General features: G+C 45.4%; 1 protein-coding gene across 3 annotated transcripts in view; it reads left to right on the top strand.

The window, feature by feature from the left end:
• The first annotated feature begins 1,537 nt into the window (after positions 1-1,537).
• Positions 1,538-25,949, top strand: part of NEK6 (NIMA related kinase 6) — a 505,633-nt gene continuing 481,221 nt past the window's right edge. The window contains exon 1 of one of the 3 annotated variants that reach the window (XM_029612256.1): positions 1,538-1,654. The gene's annotated coding sequence lies outside the window, so the exon portion shown is untranslated. Of the gene's footprint in view, positions 1,655-1,714; positions 1,935-2,310; positions 2,330-25,949 lie in introns of those variants that run through there. The other 2 variants (XM_029612255.1, XM_029612257.1) reach the window with 2 other exon arrangements.

Below are 25,949 nucleotides of genomic sequence, written 5' to 3'. Positions count from 1 at the left end.
AAAACATTTTAAATTACCTGGTGGTCCAGTGGTGGTCCCGGGAGCGATCTCCTGCTCTCGGGCCGTCGGCTGCCACTAATAAAAATGGCGCCGATGGCCCTTTGCCCTTACCATGTGACAGGGTATCCGTGCCATTGGCCGGCCCCTGTCACATGGTAGGAGTACTGGATGGCCGGCATCATCTTTAAAAATGGCGTGGGCCGTCCAGTGCTGTTTTTCCTGCCCTCCCCCAAAATGATAAGAGTACCCCACGAACAATTTCGTGGGGTTTTCCTATCGGTTTCAGGGAGCCCCCGATTTCTGACGACTTTGAAAATATCGTACGATATTTTCAATTGTCAGAAATACAATTCACATCCCTACCAATTTTCTTATGCTGCTGCAAGGGTACTACAGCTGTGACCCTGCTTGCCCCTTGTTGCCCCACCAAGCTACAGAGGCTATAATAGGGACATGTGGTATAGGAAGATTGTGAAATCCTATTCCATAGGATTATATAGAGGGCAATACTAAATCCTGCCCCCCCCTCCCCCGGCACTTCCTCAGTTTGGTGGCACAGTTTTGGAACCTAAGAACTGATAAGGGGCTTGTGCTCCCATCCCAGCTGCCCAGCCACTACAGTACTGTACCCCTCATTTGTTCAACTCCCCCATGCATGGGGTAGCATTAGGACCCAGATGAAGCTGGGTCTGAGGGGTAGAGCTTGCCCTAGCCTTTGCTGTAATGCAAGATGAGCTCTCCCTGTTGTTTGAGATCCATAGTGCTGGGAAGCCAGAGGCAGCCACGTGTGTGGCGGGGGAAGGGGCTGTGAGTAAACTTACAGCGCTGGCTACAGAACTTGGAGCTGATGTTGAGCCAGAGAAAGCAGGAACAGGAGTAAGAGACGCTACAGTGGCTTGGCTGAAGGCAGACTGTAAGGGGAAGCTCACCCACATGGCCCTCCGGCTCAGAGCTGGATGCATGTCGGCAGCAACGGGTGCCTCCGTCCTGAGCAGTCCCCCGGGAAGTGGTGGGGGGGGGGTGGGGGGTCTCAGAGAGTCGAGCCTGGAGAACTCAGAGTTTGAAGGGCAGAGGGCATATGCAGGGCCGCTGCTCACAGCCCTGAACAGCTCAGCAAGGGAAGACAATATGCAGGGGGGTCCCCGAGGGACGACGAATGGGTGAATCCCTGAATAGGAGATGGAAAGGAGAGGCAGGGGTAACTGAAGGTGGGGACATTATCCGGCTGGGCCGCCATGTGAGGAGAGCCCAGGGAAACTACATGTAGCTTACCTTGCTCCATGGCCAGCAGGAAAGGTAAAAAAAAGAGCAAGTCACCTGTTTTGCCCCTGTTTATATCCCCTAACTCTCCCCACCCCAGATCTTTCGCCTCACCTGGCATCTGGAGGAATAGACCCTTGCACATTGAAGGGTCCCCCTCCCCTCATTAGGTGGGCTACTGTGCCTAGTTAACTGTTGCCTGCCCGGGTGGGGCTTCTCCTTCTACAAAACAGCTCTTTTTAAGAGGCAGGAAGGAACTCCTGAGAGAAGGTGATAGGAAGAGCAGCACGAGCCGCTCCGCTGTAGACCCGCGTGGCAGGCTCCCTGCCACCTGCAGGGACTGCTCTAGAATGCACGCGTGCGCGATCCCGCAGTCGGGAGGCTCGCTAGAGAGGTACGCGCAGCAAGCCCCAGCTGGCTTTTTTTTTTCTTAATGTTTTTTTTTTGTTTTTTGTTTTTGCAAGACGAGCGAGAGTGCTGGGGGGGGGGAAAGTTGAACCCAAAAAACCAAAACAACTCCCACCCCACACCCTACGTGCACGCGCGCCTGTGAGTAAATGCGTAGGAGGGCGCCTTCCTCTTACCAGCCAGCATGTTCCGTTTAGTTTCCTGAGCCTTGCTCTCTCCTCTTTCGGGAACCGGACGAGGCGCGCATGGTGTTTGCAGCTTGTGCGGTAAGACGTCGTTCATGGCACTTTTAGCTCTTTTTTTTCACTTGCTTGTGGGAGATTTACTTCCGAACTTCCTTCCTTTCAGCCTCTCCTTTTTTTTTTTTTTTGTATTAAGATACTCATCAGACAGGTTCCCCTGATTATTACTATTTTTGTAGCGGTCAGCACAGTCTCTAGTGTTTTAGTGTAGTTTGGCAGCTTGCGAAACAGGCAGGGGGACGGAGAGGTTAGTTGCCGTTTGCCCTGCAGTTAGCTCCTGGCACCCTGGAGCCCCTTGTCCTAGCTTTTAAACTGTTGTCAGTCGCCTTGAACAGGAAAACTGAGACAAGGTGTCTGCAGTCGGAAATCGGCTAGTGCTTGAGCTAAGCTGGGCCCCTGACCGCTGCCATCTGACTGAGGTAGGGTGACCAAATAGACAAGTTGCCTTTTCACAGTGCTGAGTTTGCAGGGAAATTATTTGCTTTTTTTTCACTTAACAATACATCTGACTTGTTCTGAGTAAGAACACATAAGGAAATACTCGGCAAGAGATTCTAACTGTAAAGTTAGCAGGATTCGTGGGGCGAAGTGCATATAATAACTTCTGAGACTGAGAGCTGGAAAAGTGGCAGGATCGTGTTTTTAGGAGTAAAACTCAGCAGGCTGAGCTGCTTTATCTTTCTTGACAGATCACTTCATTCATCTCTTTTTAAGGGTATAAACTGGCTGAGATGGTGTTGCCGTAGCTTATGGTATATACTATGACGAACAGGGGAAAGGCAGCTAAGTTTGGTTCCTGCTCATTATTTATCAGAGTGAAATAGTCGCGTGACCCCCTTTAGCTTGTAGAATTGCAGTGTTTAGGGGGAAAAAAATGTCCGCGTTTTCCGCTATATCAAAACTGTAGTATATAAGTAGGGTGGGACTAGAGAAGTATACTTTGCATGTTCTGGTACCTTGTGTTGAAGCAATGAGGTTCTACTCTGGTTTTCTGCAGGTCCCTTCATTATCAGAGCTTACTAACAACAAGAGGCGTGACAGTAAGTTTTGTTACTTGTCACATTAGGGAGAATGCGCAAGTCCCCACGCTTGCAGAGTCCTCTGTGTACTGATGACACTTTTATAAGTGATAATTGGAACTATGAGACCTCCAGTTCTGTTTCTCAGCACTGCCTCTCGTCCTGTCTCTCAAATTCCTGCAGGTCATAATTACCCAGCAAACAAGAGAGTTCTATGATATATATCATAGGACTACTTTCTTCTCTCTCTCTCTCTCTATATATGTTTTTTTTTTTACTACAAAATATGATCAGCCTTTGCTACTGGATTATTCATTTGCCTTTACTTCTGGTATAGTTTATTGTTTTGGATAATATGAAGGAAATGAGTTCCATGCATCTATAAGGAAATTGGAGATTTCTTACATGACTAATGCACTTCAGAAAGAATGGTATTTTGGGGTTCTGACTACTTTTATGCTTTGTTGCTGCTGTTTTAGAAAAGGACAGTGCTGTGAACTAAAAGTATCCCATCTTGGTTCTTTATATTTGTTAGGAGGGAAAAGTTTTGAGAGCAATGTTTCAATTTGCTTATAGGATCTTGTTCGTTCTTATGCTGTTAACAATGAAAAGTTAGGATATCAGCCAGTGTATTTGCAACCAGATGCATGTTCTTATATTCCTTAATGTAAGAGGAATTATGACTGCGTATAGGACCTTTGTCTTTACAATCACATTGCAAAAACCATTGCCTGGTTACAATTGTTATCTAAAAAGGATAAAAAGTTGGATTGGCTTGGTTGAGATTTGAACCCGATTATGCTCATGTCCATACATACATATGCTGGAGTGGGCATACGAGGTTCTGTGCTTTTCAAGGTAGTGTGCAGTTATTTTAGCCCTTGGGGTGACTTCGCACCTGAAAACTGAAAATTGTCTCTTTGCAATGAATGTTAAAATGATTTTGAGGAAAATCAAGGTACAACTACTTAAATGTGGGTAGCCCAACAGTTTTTTGACTCTGTCTTCTAATTGTCATGTATAAATGATTAACATATTTAAATAAAGGAGGCCCAGCCGTTTGAGGCAGGGTGCCTCATAACTGGGCAGGCGTGCTGCAGCCAGTTCAAGGGGGGAGGGGGGGACTGGTGGCCAATGAGGCGCCCTGGCTGGGTGGGGGACTGGTGGCCAATGGGGCGCCTTGGCCGATTTAAATTCTGGCCAGGAGCCTATGAGATAGGAAGGGGTCACAGGGCTCAGGAACATTAGGGGGGTGGGATAGGGAGTAGTGGCACATTAGCCGATGGGGGACATTTCCCCCTGCTCTATCCCGGCGGCCATCTTATCAATCCGCCACCCCCCAGCCCCCCTTTTCGCTCCTTTTTGCTCTTTTGACCCTCCTTTCCCCCCTGCCCCCGTTTTTTGCCCCCCCCCCCCATCTTCCCTGGCTTGTTCGTTTCCCCCCTGCTCTATCCCGGCGGCCATCTTATCAACCCCCACCCTCTTGCTCGCACCTTTGGCTCCCCTCCTTCCTGCCCTGTTTTTTTGTTTCTCCCCCATCTCCCCTGCTCGTTCACTTCCCCCTTCCACCGGCCATCACCCCCATCCCCCCACTGCCCCCCCCCCCCAGTTCCAGCTCTGTCCCCTAGGTCCACCCTGCCCCCCAGGTCCAGTTGCCACCTGCAGGTCCCCCCGCTTTTTTCAAATCTAACAAACAAAACAAACAAAAAAAAAGGTCCAAAAATTAATCAAGCCCCCGGGGGCATTCTATGCCCTTTACTTCATTCTCCAGGCACCCGCGCCACAGGAGGTGGCGCGGGTGCCTGGAGGTCCCCCCTTCCCACCGGGCAGCTTGCTTATCCCACGGTCACCAGCTTCTTTCTCACCCCCCTGCTCCCCCTCCCCCACACCGGAGTGTGGTTGTTGTTTCCCCACTGGCCTCCGCTGGGTATCCGGCTCCCTCCCCCCGGGGCTGCTACGATGGCAAAGGGCGAGGACAGATGTCTAACCTATTTACAAGTTTACACAGCATGTCTGCCATTCGTTCTTCCATCGCTCCCAGTCCGGCTGCACCACAGCAAACACTCCTAGATCATGCTCCAGCGGGCAAAAGAGCGAGGAAGAAGCCAATCAAAGCAGACAACTTCGCAGCTACCCCGGATCATGCCACCAATGCAAAAAAAAAGCCAAGTCCGGGACCCAGAGGATCAAGACGCGCAAAGCTGGGACCAGGCGACAGTCACGCAGCAACAGCCACATGGCCTGCTATGTGCCAGAGCATCGCCCGCTGGAAGGCGTGACCCCTGCGAGCACATCAGCGCCTCAGCAAGTTCCCAACACCATGGGGAGCTCGGCACAGCCTGAAAATGAGCTGCGACTCATCGCTGAGCAGGCACCGGCGGCAGCAGCGATCCACGGCACCGACAGGGTGACGTCGCTGCTTGCGGGGTTACTTCAGAGTGACAGCCGGTTCCCCTCTCATTATACTAACACAGCTGGCGGCCCACAGCAATGGGCGGCAGCCAACACCCCTATTCCACCGCATCAGTCAGACGCCCCAGAGCCAAGCCAGTGCGACCGAGAAAGGCAGACCTGTGAGTACACTGTTTTAAACTTGGGCCAGGCTAATGCGCAGGCTCCCCAAGACCAGGTCATTTGCCCATCGCAAGTGCTAAATACTCTAAACAGCAGCGGCAGAGAAGTGTGTGGCTGGGGGTCACAAGTGGGTACAACAGATATATTCTCTGCCATGAAGGCCTTTTTTGAGAACCTTACTGGGCAAGGAGGGGGCCCAGCAGCGCCACTCCCCCAGGTAGCACCCATGCAGTTTTCTCCGAGGAGACAGGGGCCATCGGGGCAAGCGACTGGGGAGGCTTTCCCGTAACTTGAGGCACAAGGTGGGGCAGACCCCAAGCCCACGATGATGGCAACGGGAGCAGCAGAGAGACATGTGGGGATCACAGGGCAGGAGCACGCAGCGAACTCATCCATGTTCACCACGCCGGGGAATGCCCCGGTAACTAATGCGGCGCAGTATATATGTACAGTGGGCTCTCTCACCGCGCATGTCTCTGAAGCAATGAAAGCAAAAAATCTATCGCAACGAGTATGTGGACATATTTGATTTGCTTAGGAGGGATGGGGAAGGAGCCAAGCCAAAGTGCCATGAGGCCTGCAAGCTGGCATCTAAGGACAGACCCATCATAGCAAGGACATTAGCTAATTGGTTGGCGGGTTTTAGAATGTTGTCCAGCATTATAGGGGAAAAACACCTGGAAAAATGTTGCTCCCCGTTCAAATACCAGGACGCTATCTGCGGTACGTACCGCATGTATGGGGGTACTGCTTGGTTGCAGTACGACGAGCAGTTCAGGCAAAATATGGCAGTGAACCCTAGCTTAGATTGGGATCGTAAAGATATTGATTTGTGGCTTTCCAAAATCACCCCATATAGACCGGTGCAGGAAGTCATACCTGGCTTCTCGGGAAACGCTTACCAGCCTAGCACATGGACGGCAATTCACCACCAGGGTTTTCCAGGGAGGCTGCCCTTTCGCCAGGGGCAGCCCTTTCATCCGGGGCAGCGGTTTACGCAACCCGCGAGATTTAGAGGAGGCGCGGCCATATGCCGGCTGTACAATGCTGGCCATTGCAGATAGCAATAGCCAGCATTTCTACATTATAAATATATTTGAAATGTACTGCTTTTGCACTTTAATCTGATGTACTGTAAGAAGTATTACATTATGTCATTAGGTTTTTTAGATTTTAGTTTGTGAATGTTTGGTATGATTGTTATTCACAAGTTTTAATTGTGTACATGTTTACATTTTTGTGGATGCTAATAAAAATTGTTGCATAACAGTGTATTTAAAGTTCAAGAGAATTCTCTGAGTGTAAGGTTGTGTTTAGTTGGTAGAGAATTTTTTGAAAATATATTCCTGTGTGTTGTTTACCATAGGCTATTGCAGATATGCAGGAACTTGCAAATTCAGGCATTCATGCATGGTGTGTGGGGCAGGCCACCCTCAATCCAGGTGTATGATGGGCTGTGGCAGCCAACAGGCAGAGCAGCACTAGTTTATTTATTTATTTATTTATTTTTGGTTTTTTATATACTGATCTTCTTGCATTGGATGCAAATCAAACCGGTTTAGTTGTGGCAGAATGGGCAGAGTTTGGCCGGTTTAGTTGTGGCAGAATGGGCAGAGCTCCAACACATATCAACCTGCACAGGTTACAGAGCATATTAAAGGATTATCAGCCGGAGGTGGCGAGCTGGCTTTACGCCGAATTCTCAGAGGGTTTCCACATCCCTTATGAGGGTCCAGAAACCTCTACAGAGGCTGATAATCTTCAATCAGCAAGGGACAAGGTGGACATCATAGCTCAGAAAATTAAGAAAGAATGCGTTTTAGGCAGGGTGGAAGGGCCATTCGAGGAGAAACCACTACCTAACTTCAGGATTTCACCACTGGGGGTTGTACCAAAAAAGAGCCAGGTGAATTCAGAATGATCCATCATCTGTCCTTCCCAGAGGGAGGATCAGTTAATGATTATTTGGACCCCGAAGCCTGCACTGTATCTTATCCATCATTTGACCAGGCCTTGGATATGGTGAGGCGCTGGGGGCAGGGAACATGGATGGCCAAGGTGGACATTGAGTCAGCCTTCTGTTTGCTCCCAGTATATCCCAGCTGTTTTCATTTGTTGGGGTTTCAATTTCAAGGTAAATACTACTTCGACAAATGCCTGCTGATGGGCTGCTCCATATCTTCAACCTACTTTGAGAAGTTCAGCACGTTTGTACAATGGGCTGTGGAGCAGGACATCCGTAGAGGAAAAATGATCCATTATCTGGACGATTTTTTGTTCACAAGACACAGGGACACATATGAATATGCCCAAGCTCTTAAGGCATTCATCAGTAAGGCTGACAAATTAGGCATTCCACTAGCTCACCAAAAAGCAGAAGGGCCGGCCCAAATATTGTCCTTTCTCGGCATCGAGATTGACATACAGCAAATGGTGACGCGCCTCCCACACAAGAAACTAGAAGCATTGAGTGACACCATCTTTGTCTCCGCAAGGGCAAGGAAGGTCACTTTAAAACAAATGCAGTCACTCATTGGCCATCTTAAGTTCCGCTTGCAAAATCATGCCCATGGGTCGCCCATTCATTAGACGATTGTCCAAAGCTACATCGGGTATCCAGAGGGGCCATCATTTCATTAGGATCACCCAGAAGCTAAGAGAGGACTTGAGAGTCTGGCAGACATTTTTGGGGGAGTATAATGGGAGGACAGTATGGACAGACCCCTTAGTGACCAATTGGGAATTACAGCTCTACACCGATGTGGCAGGTAGCATAGGATTTGGGGCCTACTTGGCTGGGAGATGGTGTGCGGAACAGTGGCCTTCGCATTGGGAAGCTTTGGGTGTTCTCAGAGATATCACCTTTCTCGAGTTATTCCCCATTGTGGCGGCCATACACATGTGGATGCCCCATTTCCAGAATATGAGAGTTGTGTTCTGGTCTGACAATATGGGAGTTGTGCAGGCCATAAATTCCCTCACTGCTCACTCTCCCAGGGTCCTGACTTGGTATTGCTCTGCCTGCACTTTAACCTGGTCTTTAAGGCTAAACATGTACCTGGGGTGGATAACAGCATTGCTGATGCACTTTTGCGTTTTCAGTGGTCTCATTTCAGATTACTGGCCCCGGAGGCAGAGGTGCAGCCATCGCATATCCCACCTTGGATTTTGGAATTGGGGTGCCCGGGATTGCCTCCTTGCTGAGACCGGCACTGGCGGAGAGTACGTGGAGAGCCTATTCGCAGGGATGGAGTTTATTCCAAAACTTTAGTCAAACACAGGGCATCACTTATCCGAGACAAATTATGGAGAGAACAGTGACTGAGTTCTTAAACCACCTCAGGGACTCTGGTGTCTCCAGAGCGCAAGCAGGGCAGCATTTGGTTGCAATTGGATTTGTGGCTAAATTGTGGGGCATCGGCTGCATCGGTAACTCCTTTCTGATTAAAAAGTTATTGAGGGCAGGCGGAGGCAAGAACTGGCTAGGGCTGACAGTAGAAGGCCTATTACACCTACGGTGCTGCAAGTCCTAGTTGAGGAACTCCCTAGGTTGGTTTGGGATGCTTTTGAGGTCAAGCTGTGGACCCTTGCCTTTTCGTTAATGTTTTTTGGGGCCTTTAGGAGCAGCGAGCTGATCGCACGGGCAAAAGTGACCACCAGGGCCTCCAAGGGAGGCCTTGCAATAGAGAATATATGGGTTTATCGGGATGCAGTCCAGATTTTCATCAGAAGATCGAAAAATGACCAATGGGCAACAGGTAGATGGGTTACGTTGTATCCTGCTCGTACAGAGGCCATATGCCCAGTTAGGGCCACGTGGGAATATTTAATGGTGCGCCCACAGGGGAAGGGCCCCTTGTTAAAACATTAAGATGGATCAGCTTTGTCGCGTTACCAGTTTATTAATATCTTGCGCAGAGGATTAGCAATGATAGGGGAGGACCCGCGCGAATATCACACCCATTCCTTCAGAATTGGCGCAGCATCGTTTGCAAGCAGCAGTGGGTTAAGTGAGGCACAGATCAAAGCCGTAGGGTGCTGGCAATCGAGTAAATACAAGTCATACATCCGGCCCGTAAAGCAGTCCTCCTAGGAAACACATAGTCTGGCGAATCGTTTGCTTACCCTGCTCACCCTAACCTTGCTGTTCTTATCTGTCATAGACTCTTCACCTGTAGTTGTGGTAGTGCTATGGATCGTGGGTCACTCATATGTGTATTGGGCACACATTAGAGCCAGAACAAAGAGCTCCAGTGAATAGATCGGCATACCCGGAACAAAGGCAACCGAGGGATGAGGTGGGTCCAATTAATGCCATCCATCCTCCAATACATTATGGAGCTTCTACGGCCAGTCATTATCATCTTTCATTTAGGAGGTAACAATTTGGTCAAAAACATTGACCTCATAATTGCCATCAAAAAGGATTTGGCAATTGTCAAGGTTCTCTGGCCATCTGTGGTGTTGGTTTGGTCCCACATTATCCCTCGCTTGGTATGGAGAGGAGCGAAATCCTACAAAGGCATTGAGAAAAGCAGGTGTAAATTAAATAAAGAAGTGGGAGCTTGGGTGCGGGCCGTAGGGGGTCATGTCATCACACATGATAATATTTCACCAAGCTGTGCGGGCATGTACAGGCCAGATGGGGTTCATCTATCAGACGGCCACAGAAATGTTAGTGGGTTAGGTGGGGGGTAGGGACCAAGTAAGATGTTACTGGTCCCTACTATGGCAGGGCCCTCACCATTGCATAGGGGGATGTTTTGGTGTTGGGGGAGGTGGAGGTGGAGGAGCTGGGCACCAATGAATATGCATAGGGGGACGCTTGGGGATGGCTATATGCAAAGCAGGGCACAGACCGAGATGATGGCTGGTCTGGGGGTGGCCAAATGGAGGCCTGGCATAAATAAATAAATAAATTAGCGTGGCCTGCAAGGATGGCCAGGAGAGGGATGAGGCGGCAGCATTCTGCACAGAGCGGCAGTGGCCACAGTGGCGTTCACGGAGCGGGATGCCAGTGGTGTACCACCTTCATGGAGCGGAAGGCTGGAGGGCTGCCGCCTCAAGCAAGCAGAGGGGTGGGTAATAGGGTGTAGTCTTGCTGGTGGGGGCATAGGCCAACTTTATTTGATGAATGTTAAGCGTGCTCAAAGTATTTCTGGTTGTTTAAGTTAATGTTGATTGGCTGTGGCCGTTTCTTCCACTCAATAAAAAAAAACATTTACCTTGTATTGCATCTTTGTGGTCAGGGGGTCAGGGGCGGGGAGGGGGGTGGGATGCCTGCAAGCTACGGCTTGCACAAGTTATGCTGTACTGTGTGTTTTAGGCTCTTTCACTAGTGCTGAGTTTGACTGATTTGATTCTAATAGCAGGAACTTCATGTGAGAAAAATGAACAGCTCCTTCCACAGGTTATGATTCACATTCTTTGTTTCATGATTGGGATAGGATGCGCTTTGGTGACCAGGGCTTGTCTTATTGTTGATGGAATGAAATGTCCGTTTTATTCACTAAAATGTTGTGGAAGTTACTCCAGAAAGAAAACCAAAAGATTGACGTCCTCTTGTGCACTTGTATTGCACGTGTAGATCCTTCAATAGAGAAATAAAAGGAAGGGAGGGTAAAGTTGGCGATAGACTGGAGGGAGTTCTGGGCAGGCTGGATTGAGCCCTGTGGCCATCCTCTGCTTTCCTACTCTGTGTCTTAATGAAGGGTTTTTTGCAGTGCAGGTAATGTTTTGAATTTCAAAAACATCTCGAGCTGAAAATTCTTAAGGATATCCCACAAACACATATCAGGATTGTGTCTTTGTTCTGTACTTCCTTGAATTCCAGTACTGTTCCCTCCTCCCATCTCCATTGAAAAGCTGTTCCATGGTTTGATCATCGCTCTATTTCTGAAATACATTACTCATGAAAAGGCATGAGTGTTCACTGTCATAAATTAACTCATAAACACATCACAGTTTTGTAAGGATGGGCTGAAGGAAGGGTGTGTGTGTGTGTGTTACTAACAAATCTTGATGCAAAATTGATGGCTCCCTTACTGGATTGGAGTAACTTTTAAGAAATAATATTAAGCATAAGCTGCATGCTTGTTTGAACGAGTGCTATCTAACACACATATCTTGATGGAAAAGGAGCAAGTTTGACAAAACCTTCTCCCTTTTGAGGTCTGTCTGTTGAGACTGTCCTTCCTGATGGACATGTTGGCTTGCGATGTAGTTGTTTCACTGTTATAAGGTTAATGCCACAGGATTCGTAAGGACTGTGCAACCTTTCTGATGAATAAAGTGTTTGTAATAAGCATGGCACACAGAATCCAAAGTAAACTGTACCCACCATGTGTACTGTCTAGTTTTTGAAAGGTACACATGGCAAGTGGTAACATTTACCTAGAGTCAGCCAAAATGTTGACTCTGAAGCTGCTGTTCTTGAAATTCTTGGATCTGTTCCCTTGTGGTCCTGGAAGCAGGTTCTCTCCTGTTCCCTTTGCACTTCTGAGAGAGCATTCTCCTATTGGATACTTAGGGCCAGTTTTGGGCAAAGTGCAAGCAAAGTGCTGAGGATTTAATCTGGTGCAACATCTTGAAGGTAAGAATATTACAAATAAAATAAAATGTACAGAAAGCACTGGCTCTTTTTGCTTGCACAATGTTTGTTTTTTTTTCCTATGAAATTATTTCCCTGCAAGAATTTGTAATCTGTGGGCAACCTATCTGTTCTTTCAAAATTAATCAAGCTTGCAGGCCTCTTGCTGTTTTTATTTCTTGCCCGACTTTTCCTTGAAACTTAAATCTGGCCTTATGTTCCCAGGACTTGCTCATTGACTTGCCGTAATCTTTCCCTCATTTCTCTCTTCCTCTGTGCAAAATAGTTGTCTTTTTTTTTGACTTGGCAGAATACCCCCTGCTCCTTTGGGCTTTCAGGTCACTTGGAAACAAGGCAGGATCTGGGGTCCTGAGCCTTCATTTGCAATTGTTTCCTTTTATTTTGTATCCCTTCCTAACTTCAGTCTAGTTAATTACAGTAACAGTTCTCAGCCTGTGGCCCTTACACCAGGGAAACTTCTGGAATCCTGAACCCTAAATCCAGCGATTAGGTGTTGCTAATGCACGGTTACTATGCTTTCCTCCCCTAAAATGGCTGTGCATGCAGCCTCTGTAGCCAGTCCAGGGAGTGGAAGACCTGAGCTAGTAATCAAACTCGGGGGTCCTTCCACACAGGCGGCTACTGAGCTGCCAGGCCAACCAAATCGATTGTGTCCTGCTGCAGTTTTTTCAGTCTATTCACATGTCATTTTCCTTTATTTGTGATAGCAGAACCAAAATTGGACAACTGTACCCAGCACGTATGGGATGATTTATTTTTTGTGATCATATATTTCTTTTATTGCATTCAGAATAATTTTTTAAAATACATTTTCCACTTACTGAACAGAGCATTAACTAAGTAACTATTACCATATTGTACAACATATTTTATTAAAATGATACAACCAAAAAGGTTACAATTACAGCACATGGAATAAATAACGAACTACAGATTTCCAGATTTTCTGAAATTTTCTGTTATATTTTTTAGCTGCAACAGCTTTATATTTCTGTGTTAGATATGCTGTATTCCACAAAGTATGTATTACTAGAAAGGAACTCTCTTCTGTTTACTAAGGATCAGTTTTAACACCAAGGATAGTAAAATATCCATCAAATTCCTATTGCAGGCAGAAATATCTTCTGTAATTGTAGCCAATTTCCAAATAATAAATGAAAATAAATGAAAGCTCAGTTTTGAATATTTAGTATTTCCTCAACCTTCTCCCATACTCTCATTTAATTATCAGGTGATTTCTGACATTCTTTCAAATATGGGCTGCTCCAAGGGTCTCGGCAGAGATTTAGGATAAATGTTTAAGAATTCCACACACAAAAAATGCTGTCTTAGTAATATTTTTATTGAGGGCAGAGTGAGTGTGAGCCTTAGCATGCACACTTTTGATATTTTGCCTAGTGAATCATGGACAGGTTTCTTTTAGTTCCTGTATGCATATGGTCATATTAGATATAGTTAACGCTTTATATCTGTTAAGTACACATTGGGAACCTGTCTGTGAATGTTAGATTTCATCTTTAGACTTGCTGGTGTTAAATATTGAACTGTAGAAGGAAATGTAATTAATTAATTCACTATTCCTGCAGAAAATCTGGTTATCTGATAATTATGCTGGCTATCATAGCAACAGAGCTGCCATAATTTTGTCTCTGTATGAGAGAGTTGCTGGATCAATACCGTTTTTTTTCGAAGACAAGCAGGATGGCAACCCTCACATGTGAAGTGACATCATCAGGTGGAGCCCAGCACGGAACTTTGATTTCAAAGCTTCTAGAAACTTTGAGTATACCCTAGCACCTCCCAGGCAGGGCCTCCTCAGTTTCATCTTTACCTCAGAGCCTGCAAGTAGCATTCTTTTTCTCTCACACAGCTATGTTAATGAAAGTTTATGGAGCTGCAGGAGCTGTTTTTTTCTTGCAGGACCCCATGGGTTTGTTTTCTCCCTTTACTACTATTAGGTGGATTTTGTTTATTTATTTTTTTCTTGTTTCTTATCCTTTATTTCTGTTAAATGCATGTTGCACTGGCCTGGTGCCTAGCACAGCCTGGTCAGGGTATTTTCCCAGCCTTTGTATCATATGTTTGCCTTTTAGTCTAATGCTTCATGGGGCCTGCAGTTTCGGTAGGCCTTTTACCGTGAGTCATTTAGGGATTTGCCTGGGTAGATACTAGGGATGTGCAGAGCAAAATTTTATGTTCATATTTTTTATGTCCGAAAGGGGGTCCCACTTGCGGCCAATATGGACATAAAAAAAATCCAATGAGTTGGGTATATGTACATATGTGCAAAAAAAAAATTTAAACCCCCTCACCCTCCTTAATCCCCCCCCCAGACTTACCACAACTCCCTGGTGATCGAGCGAGGAGTGAGGACGTCATTTCTGCAATCCTTGGCGAGAAGCATGTGACGTCGGTGGCACGTCGAGTGACGCGGCGTCACGTGATTCCCGGCTCGTTCGCGCCGGACGGCTCGTTCGGCCCAAAAAGAACTTTTGGCCAGCTTGGGGGGGCCTCCTGACCCCCTCAAGCTGGCCAAAAGTTCTTTTTGGGCCGAACGAGCCGTCCGGCGCAAACTCGCCGGGAATCACGTGGCGCCGCGTCACTCAGACGCGACGTCACGTGATTCCCGGCAAGTTCGCGCCGGACGGCTCGTTCGGCCCAAAAAGAACTTTTGGCCAGCTTGAGGGGGTCAGGAGGCCCCCCCCAAGCTGGCCAAAAGTTCTTTTTGGGCCGAACGAGCCGTCTGGCGCGAACGAGCCGGGAATCACGTGACGCCGGCGTCACTCGACGTGCCGCCGATGTCACATGCTTCTCGCCAAGGATTGCAGAAATGGCGTCCTCACTCCTCGCTCCATCACCAGGGAGTTGTGGTAAGTCGGGGGGGGGGATTAAGGAGGGTGAGGGGGTTTATATTTTTATTTTGGCTCAACAATCGCGATTTCCAACATATCGAACATATCTATGTTCGATATGTGGGAAATCCGATCGTTTATGTCGAATCAATTTTTTAAGTAAAAAAAAAATATGAGTTGCGTTTTACTAATGCGGTCAATCCGAATGCACACCCCTAGTAGATACCATGGTGTCTCTGATGCACCCTGCCCTCTGTGAGTCTCCCACCTTTTGAGGCAGGAGCTCTGGTAGACTTAGACCGACTGATGGGCATCTATGGAGGCCTTGACATTAATGTATTGGCAGTAGCTGCCTTGATCCCTCAATGTAATTGATTCCCCCTTGATCTGCGCACCAGGTTTGGGGTTGGATCTGTGCAAGATGAAGGAGCTCATCCTCCACATAATCCTGGGAACTGCATTAGTCTCTATGGTCCTAAGTTAATAATCACCTCTGATGCCCTGGATAACATGGTCTCCCCTACTTCCTACCAGCCTGTCCTTGCAGGGCAATCTTCAAGGAGGAGATGGAGAGCCTGAGCCTGAGCTTGGAAGCATCAACACTACGGATGCACCAGTGGTGCTATGCCATGAAGACATCGGATACCTGTGCACATTCAAGTGCTAGTGCACCGAAGAGAATTTTACGGCAGGTGCCATCAGCCTATGGAATCGACAGGATTGGCATTATGGCAGCAGCAGAATCAGCATTGGCACCAATGAAACAGAAGCAGCCCCGATGGGAGTCAGAGCACTGTTGATGCTGATGGAATTGGCTCTGAGGGAATTGACACTATTGGCTGCCATTAGAATTGATACCAGGCGCCATTTGTGCTAATGCAGTGGACCTGCAGTTGCAGAATCAATGCTAAGTGCTGCAGAGTTGGTGCTGGTGGAATTGATGTAGATCACAGTTGTGTGTAGGGGTGCTGTGGTGCTGGCACATCAGTATCTGTTGCCACGAAACAGACAATGTTGGGTGCAGCTGTGCCAGTAACTTCAACATCAGATGCCACTGCACCGATGGAGAGTGGCATCAATGTTGGGTGCTATTGCTCTGCCAGAAATCATCTTCAGGTGCTGTGCACCTCTGGGTGACAGTAGGCATTGAGGACCAGTATATCAATATGACTTGGATTAGCTGCTGATGCACCGAGACCTCTCTTGGGCATGTCGGCAGATGTTCAGCTGAGCCACTAGATAGATGAGTGAGATCCTGCCCACTCCATGATGGACCATCCAGTTTGGAAGGGTTATTGGCGGAATAAAGCTGTGAGTCAGAGCCCTGATTCACTTCTTCCACAAGGAATGGAAAGGCCTCCAGAGGATCTTGCTTCTAACAGCTTGTGATCTGGATCCCCTGTTACTGGGGAGCTCCCAGGGATTATACTGTCTCAAGCTGTCTGAGGTGAAACCTCTCTTGCCAGAGGCTATGCCTGATGATGGCATAGTTTACAGTCAATTCACAAAAGCCCCAATAACAAATGTATTCCAGAGACCCACACAGTCATATAAACTCACAAAAACAAAATTGGTCAACTGATCATATAAATTGATCTTCTATAAACTCATACAGGACTGTTTTTGGAGATTTCTAAATATTTTTGGTGATTTCTAAAGATTTTTGAAAAAATACAAAATAACATAAAAAAAAATATAGATAGGATTAAATAAAGAAAAGTGTGCTTTCCTCTTGAATTGTCTCTTTTATAAAATTGAAGAGCTTAGGGTTGTCTGTCCCACATAAATGTCTGCATAAAAAGAGTTTTTTTACATAAAGTATGAGTTTATAGAAGATCAAGTTATATGACCAGTTGACCAATTTTGTTTTTGTGAGTTTATATGACTGTGTGGGTCTCTGGAATACATTTGTTATTGGGACTTTTGTGAATTGACTGTAAACTATGCCATCATCAGGCATAGCCTCTGGCAAGAGAGGTTTCACCTCAGACAGCTTGAGACAGTATAATCCCTGGGAGCTCCCCAGTAACAGGGGATCCAGATCACAAGCTGTATGATCAAAAGGACTGTATGACTTTACAGTCAGCCAAAAGGTTGCCAAAAGGACTGTATGACCTTACAGTCAGCCAAAAGGTTGTCAGAGCAGCTCCTTCCAGGCTCGTAACAGAGCAGAAGAGTAGAATTGCATGGTCTCTTAGACCTCCTAGCATTTTTAGTTCCAGATACTAGTGAACTCCTTTGTGGGAGGCAGAGGTGACTTAGTGGTAAGGTCACCACCTGCCTGCTCTGCAGCCACCAAAGCCCCTCTGTCCAAAGCTGAGGCTTAGGAGAGAGGAGTGGGTTTTCCTTTTCATCTATCCACCTGTTGGCTTGTTTCTTGTTCTCGTGATTTTATACAGCAAATCACTCTCTGAGAGAGGCTTTCATAGTTTTTCAGTGTAGTGGAATGTCCCATTAGTTTGCGCAGATGCTCACTGGGTGGTGCAAGGCGTGCTGGGTACTACCTCAAGGTGAAGATAGCATCCAGTGTTTGACAATGGATTTCCACAGCTAGGAATCCGCTCCCTAGGAGCTGAAAAGATCATCCCTGCATAAGGGGATTATTTAGTGCAAATCTGCCACGTACATGTACTGTTTGACATCACCACACTCAAGATGTACACTGACCCCTTAAAATACTGGTGGCTCTGTCCACATCATCTTTCGAGCAACATCTGCAGCACTCATCCATGAGAGAGACTCTTTCCTGATTCATTCTAAGGTTGTCTAATACAACTTGTCGTGACTATGGATGTGTTCAACCTTGGTTTGGGAGCTTGAATAAGGAGCTCCAGACTTAGGCTCTTGTGGGTTGCTTAGGGAGTTTCATTGTCCTCCTTCAGTGACAAACAATAAGTGTTAATCTAAAATCTTTGAGGGTTCATTTGGCCAATTAATTGTTCCTTGTCCAAACAGACGTTAATTCTACCTCGTATAACAGGAGGCTGTTTTGTTGAAGAATGAACACTTTTAGCAGTAGGGCTCGAAGCTCTATGCCAGTTGTATGAAATCTGTCCTGATGATCAGACTGATCCCGTGTCTGGAGTTCTCAGTGGTCCTGGGTCAGTGTTAAAGTCCAGATATTCCACAGGTGCAAAATCATATGGTACAGCTATTTCCATCTATTTAACAGAGAGATTCTTGGACTTCTGCTCAGCATATCCTTACTAGAGTCTAGGGGTTTTGATAAGTTTCTCTTCAAATTACTCAAATTTACAAGGTCTTTGTAATGTGAGAAGAATCTAGGCAGCTAAGTTCCTCATAGCTCCCTATTGGGTGAGACAGATTTAGTGTAAACTCCCTGGATGAACTTTTGTCCGGAGGTATCATCCCTTTGGGGAATTCCTCAACATCGATCTCTGAGTTAGGGGCTGCTACTCTATCCCAGCATTGGGTTTAAATTCTCTTTTCCCAGGTGCCAGAGGCATAGCCCTACAACCCCAGAATCTGTCTGGTAATGTAACTCCTATTCTGTTGGTATCCAGAAGGGAATTCAGGAGAAAAGCTAATAGTTTGAAAAGTCAAGGTCTTGCTGTATTGCTTGAAGGGAAGTGTCCTAAAACCTTTTATCCAGTTTCACAGGAAATCTGTTTAACTGCCTTCTGCATTTCACTGTATCAGTTGGATAATCAATGTGGTTCAAATTCACTTGGGTGAAATTGCTGTTTTTTGGACCATGTAAAAGGTAAGTCTATCTCTGAACAACTTTAATTGCATGCTTTAAATGGGGCTTCAGTGGAAGCGTTCCCTTTAGCATTTCACTGTGTCGTGGGATCTCAGCAGGATGCTTGCCCAGTGGTTAGAAGTGCTTTGGAGCCTCTGCACTCTTGTTTACATAATATCTGACCTGGAATGTCATAAATATTTGTTAGTGGTCATTTGGCAGGTGGGATCTATCTCCTACAGACCCTAGTGCCTTTCCCATCTTCTTCAAAGCTCTTTCCTAGTCTGTTGTTTTTGTGCATGCATTAGTCACTGCCTAACATCATGCATAAGTCTGTGAAGGCATTCTGTTGTTACTCTTTAGATACAGGTAATCCATAGTCTTCCATCTGGAATGGTCTAAAGCCCCAGATTGACTGCTCAGGTTTTCTTCTTTACATCGATTAACCTGGAATGACCACTGCCAAGAGCTGTATTTCTCACTTGGTTAGTGAATTGTGCCCTTTCTCTCACCCAGGAGGACCTGAGCTTAGTGGGGCATGTTGTACTCAGTGTGCTGGAGCTCTGACTCTGTTGGAAACAAAGATGTGAAGTGGGATTTCTCCATATGAACACCACACTCCTGCTTTGGCAGGGGCTCACAATCAGGGCCAGTGCAAGGGGATTAGGTGCCCTAGGTGTTTCTGCCTTGCGTAGCCCTGGCTCCTACCACTCGTGAGCGGCGGTGGCAAAGAGTAGTGGAGGTTCGAATCCTCACTCCTCTGCCACTGCCACTCATGCCCCATAATAGTCGGCGCCCTAGGCCCAGGCCTAGCTCAACTAGTGCTTCCGCCAGCCCTGCTTCCGATGCAAAACTGAATTTTAAACAGTCTGTTCTTATGGAATTTCTTTGAGGTGTAGAACCCAACTCCATTCCATCCTAAGGGCCATTATTTGGTTCAGACCTCCATAAAAAAAACAAAAACAAAAAGGAAAAACAGATAATGTGAGGTTGGCCTGATGCCAGCCAAAATGGTAGTATCTGTTTAGTTTTTCCCATTTGTTTGAGGCAGCCTATAGCTTGGCATTTCCCACACATGAGGGCTGCCATCCTGCTTGTCCTCAGAGAAAGTGAAGTTTCTTGACCTGTAACAGTATTCTTATGGACAGCAGGATGCCAGTCCTCAGAAAATCCTCTCCCCCCCCAACCTCCCCTTGGAGCTTGTTTCTTTACCTCTTAGCTTTATCATGGTCTAAGGGGCCATGCTTGGGAGGTAGGTAAGTGGCTAGGGCTGCACATGCCTAGTAGAGCAAGCTTCTAGAAATTTTGAAACAAAGTTCTGTGTTGGGTTCCATCTGATGATGACACCCCCACATATGAGGACTGACATCTTGCTGTCCATCGAACACCAATGTTACAGGTAAGTAACTTCTCTTTTTATGAGCTTGGTCTTTTGTACTTATATGTATGTTAGTGTAAATAAGGAGGTCCTCTTCTTAGAAGCGGAGGCAAGAACAGGCAGTTCAAAGTAAGAACATAAGAAATTGCCATGCTGGGTCAGACCAAGGGTCCATCAAGCCCAGCATCCTGTTTCCAACAGAGGCCAAACCAGGCCACAAGAACCTGGCAATTACCCAAACACTAAGAAGATCCCATGCTAGTGATACAATTAATAGCAGTGGCTATTCCCTAAGTAAAATTGATTAATAGCCATTAATGGACTTCTCCAAGAACTTATCCAAACCTTTTTTGAGCCCAGCTATACTAACTGCACTAACCACATCCTCTGGCAACAAATTCCAGAGTTTTATTGTGCGTTGAGTGAAAAAATAAATGAAAGCTCAGTTTTGAATATTTAGTATTTCCTCAACCTTCTCCCATACTCTCCGATTAGTCTTAAATGTGCTACTTGCTAACTTCATGGAATGCCCCCTAGTCGTCCTATTATTCGAATGTGAAAATAACCGAGTCACATCTACTCGTTCAAGACCTCTATCATATCCCATATCTCATGATCTTAAAGACGTCTATCATATCCCCCCTCAGATCAAACAAAACAATATTAATAATATGCTATAGTTACATACCCCCCCCCCCCCCCCCCCCAAAAAAAAAATGTCAGGGTTTTGGTTTAAATTTGGAACGTTTCTCATAGACTGAAGATTCTGTTTTGGAACTGAAGCATGATCTTTCTTGGTGAGTAAGAAGGAATTATATCAAGGTTGTTTTCTTTCATTTGTTTGGCTGTGCTTTGCTCTGGCTTTAGATTGTGTTCTTTTGCAAAAATGTCATTTGACAACTGTCATATCCAAGAACACCAGATTTAATATATATAATAATTTTTCACACTCTTGTGGAGGGACCTAGGATATTTTGTGTCCCTTCTCCATCTCACAAACAAGAGTTGTAGAAAGCAAGCAGTGGTGCCAGTCAGTCTAAACTGCATGGGACAAACATTTGTAAAAGTTTGTTCTTTCCTCCACATCTTCAAACTAAAACAATTGCCATTTACCTTCCTTCTCCTGCCACCCACCTACTTGTTTACTTTTTTCATATGTCCACTGGAGCAGAAATCCTCAGCTTGTTCCGGAACTCTGCTCTCCTACGTGCAAGGGTAAATGCCATGTCTTTTGAATTTGAATCCCATCATTTTATTTGATATTAAATTCATGTACCCATAGTACACATTTTTATGTTTTTGCACTACATATATAAATATATATATATATATATATATATATACACACACACACACACACTGTGTATATAAGATGTTGGGGCTTAAGGCATTAATTATGAATAATGCAGGTATTGTACAATTTGTCTTAGCTGACAACATAATCCCATAAAAATGAGAATATATGTTTTGCTCATGTGTAACAATAATGTGGAATTTCATGCTTGACTGGTTTGCAAAAACTGAGTTAAAGACTATGACAACAGTGGGAAGAAAGAATATGGTCATTAGCTTAACATTCTGAAGAGGTCAAAGTAGCAGCAGTAGCGGGGAAATGATAGTTTAACTGGTATCTATTAAAATAAACAAAATCATTAAGGCCCCTGTCTTTTTATTGTTACTTTTATTTCTTTTCTGGTGAGATACTAGTGTGTTGGAGTTATTCAAGATGTTAGCTGCTTAGATTCATAATGGTGAGAGTGACTAGGTAAATGTGTGGATCTTTGTCAATGCAGTGTGTAAAACAAACAAAAAAAAAAAGCTTCTAAATGAACATGGGGAAGGAGATTTTTTTTTTTTTTTTTTAAAGAAACCATGGGTAATGATGCAATAGTAAAAGATATGTGCAAGAAACAGCTGACACCCTCGAGCTAAGTACTTTTGCTCTAAGCAAGATTTGGCACAGATTATATGCGCAATCTAACCAAAATGGACGAATCTCAACTGGGCAGGCTGGATTGGCCATGTTCATCTGTATAGTTGGGAGACTCTAGCTATGTACTTCTGCTTTAAGAAAGACTTAACTAACTTCAGTGATTGAGTCATATAGACTTTTTTTTCCCTTTCTGTGTCTAGGGGAAATAGCTTAGTGAATTAGAGGCTACGTGGATTGAATTATATTTTTCCTTTACTTTATCTTGACTGCCATTTTGTATTGCATACTTGTAACTGTCATTTTTTTTGTTACATTTGCAGATTGATATATTTGCTAAGTTTTTTTTTTTTTTTTTACAGTGCTATACAATTCACTTATTTTTTTTTAAGAAAAGAGGAATATTTCAGTTCTGAAATGAGGATTTCAGTTTGCTTAGCATTTAATAACACGCTGTGAGGTGTTCTAAGAAAGCTCAGATAGGAGTGGGGAGTGAAGGGGAGGAGAGAGAGTGTTGCATACTCCTTGTGATTATCTGAAGATCAAACAAAGAAAATCTGTGAGGCTGTCTACATTGACATTCCCATGTTTTTCATTCTTGCAGTCAGAGGTCTGTTGCCATTTCTTGAGATTTGCCTGAATGTACACTGAACCTCATCACCTGTTATGGCATTGCTTGTTTTTCTTTGAAATCCTATAACAAATTTCATTTTATATTTTATAAATGTATTCATTAAAGGCCTATTAGGACCTTACCTAGGAGTATGTTCTGGAAAAGTTGAAGGTAGAGTTGTGTACATGATCCATGCCAAAGGAAGGGAATTTCAAAAGGGTATGTAGGGATTCACAAAAGTCACGAGCTGGAGCTACCTAAACTTAACCGTAGATAAAATGATGGAGCTGGATGGGATACATCCCAGGGTATGTATAAAGGGAACTTAAAGAAGTTCTAGCAGCTTCACTGCCTGACTTTTCCAATGCTTCTTTAGAGTTAGAAGTGGATTCAGAGGACTGGAGACAGGTGAATGCTGTTCCTGTTCACGAAAGCTGAAGAAAGGTGGAGGCTGGGAACTACAGGCTGATTAGTGTGACCTTTGTGGTAAGCAAATTAATAGAATCATTGCTAAAACAGAAGATCGTGCAGTTTCTGGAATCCAATGGATTGCAAGGTCTGAGGCAGCAGGGCTTTACTAGAAGTAGATCTTGTCAGACGAATTTGATCAATTTTTTTGATTGGGTGACCAGAGAGTTGAATCAGGGGAGAGTGCTAGATGTGTACTTGGATTTCATTAAGGCCTTTGACATGGTTCTGTATAAGCAACTTATAAATAAATTGAGTACCCTTGGCATGGGCCCTAAGGTGACAGACTAGGTGTTGGGTGAAAAAACAGGTTCGCTGGGTTTGAACTAGGGTTTACTTATAGAGCCACAGAATGGCTTAAAAATAGCCAACTACACACCAAAGATAGCTTGCTGTGTGGGGTCACCCCTGAAGACCCAGATTGGTCCTCAGGGGACTCAAAAGGAGTGCTGGGACATCTCCCAGTTATTCCAGCATTTAGACGGCATGGGGGCCAAGAAAGGGTGAGGGATCCCGAAGCCGTACCAAGAAAGGATAACCCCAATCTAACAGGAGTCATCGAATAAGTGAAAAGTAGCATGCAGGAGGTCCAAAATCTTTTAAGCAGGATCGGTGCTCCAGCCAGTTTTCTGAAACCTGCAATTACTGGAATGGACATTTCACTTGCTGTGCCGGACCCTATACCTGAAGGGGATGCTTCACTCAGCTCTCCAGAGACATTGTACCCAGTGCCTGAAGGGGACACTTCACCCAGTGCTCCAGACACATTGCTCCAGGTTACTTCACTCACAGCAGCAGAGCCAGAGACCTCACTCCAAGCTGCTTCTCTCGCAGCAGCAGTGCCAGAGACATTGCTCAAAGCTGCTTCACTTGCACCAGCAGTACCAGAGACCTAGCTCCAGACTGCTTATCCTATAGCAGAACCTAAGACTTTAGTGTCTCATGAGGACCCTCCTCGGTGAGGGTGGAGATTTTCAGTGGAAAAAACAGGTTATCTTGGTTTGAACTGGGTGTGCCCAGTTGAGGCCAGGGTTTTACTCATAAAGCCCCAGAATGGATTAGACATAGCCAACTCCACACTAAAGTTAGCTTGCAGTGTGACTCCGCCCCTGAGGATCCAGATTGGTCTTCAGGGGATACAAAAGGAGTGTTGGGACATCTCCCAGGTGTTCTAGCATTTAGCCGGTATGGAGTCCAAGCCAAGGAAGGGTGTGGGATCCTGTAGGAGACCTGTGAGTTCTTCTTGAATATATATTAATGTTAAACCTGTATTATGAGTCTGACCTTGTCTGCAACCAGAAGTCTTGTCCTCAGCTGTGGATCCACTGTGAAAAGCCCTGGACTCTATTTTTGGATTGGAAGCAAGCTTTCTCCCTATTTTGCTCTATTGTGAACTTTTTGTATGATTACTTGTAGTAAATAAGTCAGGAACTGTGTTATGTTTACCATCATTTCTAAATAAAATCTCTATCAAGGCAAAAATCCTGTGTGAGTGTGCTACAGGGGCCCTTAGGCCCGACACTAGGTTAGAAACTAGTTGTGTGGGAGGTGACAAAGGGTAGTGATAGATTGAGTTCACTGTGAGGAGAGGGATATTTCTAGCAGTGTGCTGAAGGGATTGGTCCTTGGACCTGTTCTTTTCAACATTTTCTTGAGTAACATTGCAGAAGGATTATTGGGAAAGGTTTGTCTGTTTGCCACCGATATCAAAATCTGCAACAAGGTAGACAGCCAGGAAGACGTCGAAAATGAGAAGGGATCTAGTGAAGCGCTAAGAATGGTCTGGGGGCTGGCAGCTAAGATTTAATGCTTAAAAGAAAGCAGAGATATGCATTTAGGCTGCAAAAACCCAAGGGAGAAGTATAGTATAGAAGATAAAATTCTTCTAAGCATGAAAGAAGAATGGGATCTTAGGGTGATCATATCTGATGATCTTAAGGTCAAACAGGTGGATAGGGCAACAGCAAAAGCCAGAAACATTTTTGGGTGCATAGGGAGAGGCATGGTCAGCAGAAAAAGAAGGCAATATTGTCCCTGTATAAGTCCCTGGTAAGACTTCATTTGTAATACTGTGTAAAGTTCTGGAAACTGCATCTTTAAAAGGATATAAACTGGTTGGTGTTGGTCCAGAAGATAGCTGTAGCGGTCAGTGGTCTTTGTTCTAAAGCATATGAGGACAGACTTAAAGATATAAATAGGTCTAGCCCAGAGGAAAGATGAGAGAAGGGAGATATGATATAGATATTTAAATACCTCCAAGGTTTTCATGCAGAGGAGGCTGGCCTCTTTCAAAGTAAAGAAGGCTCTAGAATGAAGGGTCATGGGATGAGGTGAAAGGGAGTAGACTCAGGAGTAATCTAAGGACATAGTTATTTATAGAGGGTAGAGGATGCATGGAATAGCCTCCCTATGGAGGTTGTGGAGACGAGGACAGTATCTGAAATCAAGAAAGCATTTATTGCCTACATGGCTAAATAACTTAGTCAGATAACACTTATCCGCTTAAGTTACAAGAATATTCAGCTGCACGACTACCGAGCAGATCTAACTTAGAAGGTGTTATTATTTGTGATAATTGTAGGTGGATCCTTAGGCCGGTGGCAGATGACCATGCCCACGGGGGAAGATCCCGAGAGGGACCACCGGTTAGGCTCAGAGTTGGGAGACAGACACACACTAGATCTTTTATTAAACTGTTTTAGAGAACCACCAGAGGTGGCAGTAGTGAGCTGGAAGAGCCCGGCTGGGCTGAAGTACCTCAGGTACTGGAACAGCAATCCCAGGATGGCTGAGCTGTAGATAAACTGATATAATGAGTAGGCAGAGTATGCAGAGTTAAGGAACAGAACCTTGATGGTAACACTCACACAATAGTCCCTTGGAACAGCCCAG

Source organism: Rhinatrema bivittatum, chromosome 8 (assembly GCF_901001135.1).
Source record: "Rhinatrema bivittatum chromosome 8, aRhiBiv1.1, whole genome shotgun sequence".
In the NCBI taxonomy this organism is placed as follows: Eukaryota; Metazoa; Chordata; class Amphibia; order Gymnophiona; family Rhinatrematidae; genus Rhinatrema; species Rhinatrema bivittatum.
The sequence above is the reverse complement of the archived record's forward strand: the minus strand, read 5'-3'. Positions and strand labels throughout refer to the sequence as shown.